A 1,551-nucleotide genomic window follows, 5' to 3' on the forward strand; every position below is an offset into this window, starting at 1 on the left:
TTTAATCACAGCTTCTAAAATATAAATCCCAATGAAGATGTATCTGCAAAGCAAATCATTCATAAAAAAGAGTGAATATGATAAACTACAGGGAAAGAAATCAACCACCTAGGGGTGGGCCTCAGAGGTGGGTGCCGGCTTAGCATGCACTAGTTCAAGCCCCAGTGCCACATAAGCCAGGCTTGGTGGTGCCTGCCTGTAGTCTCAGCGCTGGTGAGATGGAATAGGAACAGGAGGGTCAGAGGGAGAGGGAGACTGGAGAGATGGCTCAGTGGCTTAAGGCCACTGCTTGTTCTTCCTGAAGACCAGACTTCAGTTCCCAGAAGCCACATATAGTCTGACAGCTGTCTATGACTCTAACTAAAAATAAAATAAATAAATACTCTAAGTGTAGAAAAATAAGAGTTGAAAGTAAAAGACATAAAGTCATGTACCACACCAATTCCCAGTGTAAAGAAATATTTTTAAAAATTTTTTTTTCACATAATCTCATCATGTGAGCAAGACTGGCCTTGAACTCATAATCCTTCTGCCTCTGCTTCCAAAGTTCTGGGATGACAAGTGCTATCATGACTCATATAAAGGATTATATTTAGAGATTTACTTTTATTTATGTCTATGTGTACACACATATGTGTGGGAAATGTGCACATGCCTTCAGGTTACTCAGAGGCCAGAAGTCGGCCTCCCTCAAGCTTCTGATCATCCTGCTGCACCTCCTGACTGCCAGAATTACAGGCTTCTGTCACTGTGCCTAGCTAAGAAGGGAAACATTTGAACAGAAATTTTTGAATGTAATATGTGATTTGATTGGTTCATATGCTTATGGTGGCAGAATAAACTGATACAAACTTTTCAGAAAATATTTGGTATATGAACATGTACTTAAAATATAAAATGTAAATATATTAACTATATAAGCAAAATATAAAATATGAATATGTACTTGATCCAGGAAAGCCATTTACAATCATCTGTCCTGAGAAAAATAATAATCTGAAAGTAGCTTTATACAAAAAGATGGCAGTGAGAAAGCTAACATTTAAAACACTATATAGGCTTTGAGCAATTATAGTTTACCAAGTAAACTATCATATATCGATCAAAATAGATCCTCATAAAGCTGATGTGGGCACAAAGAAAACCATTTAAAATCTGGACATAAAAATGTATGTGTTTGGAGAGGAGTCATAGGACCTAAATACATTCATGTATGAAATTACCAAAGAATAAATAATGACAAGTTCATGTGTGCTGTTTGATACAAATATTTTTAATTCTTCTCAAGACATTTTATTTCTATCTACAAAAAATAAATTGATGCTGTGGTACTTATGTTGGGGAAGTGAGATCCACCCCCTACACCCCACTCAACTCCAATTTAAGACAGTCATTCTTTAATACTTTGGGGGTTTGAGGGGTGTTGATTGGGGATTTTCCAGCTTCTTGGTTTTGGTTTTACTGTAGCTCAGGCTGGCCTTAAGTTCAGTATCTATCTGAGGGTGCCCTTGAGCCTTCTGCTCCTCTAGTCTTACCTCCCAAGCACCGAGA

The 1,551-nt window shown here is 37.6% G+C and overlaps 1 protein-coding gene across 1 annotated transcript in view; it reads right to left on the reverse strand.

Moving 5' to 3' along the window:
* The window catches only part of LOC116073721 (sodium channel protein type 11 subunit alpha-like), a 131,895-nt gene that overhangs the window by 99,372 nt on the left and 30,972 nt on the right, over positions 1 to 1,551 (reverse strand). The window lies entirely within an intron of this gene.

This window comes from Mastomys coucha, unplaced genomic scaffold, assembly GCF_008632895.1.
Source record: "Mastomys coucha isolate ucsf_1 unplaced genomic scaffold, UCSF_Mcou_1 pScaffold23, whole genome shotgun sequence".
Lineage (NCBI taxonomy): Eukaryota > Metazoa > Chordata > Mammalia > Rodentia > Muridae > Mastomys > Mastomys coucha.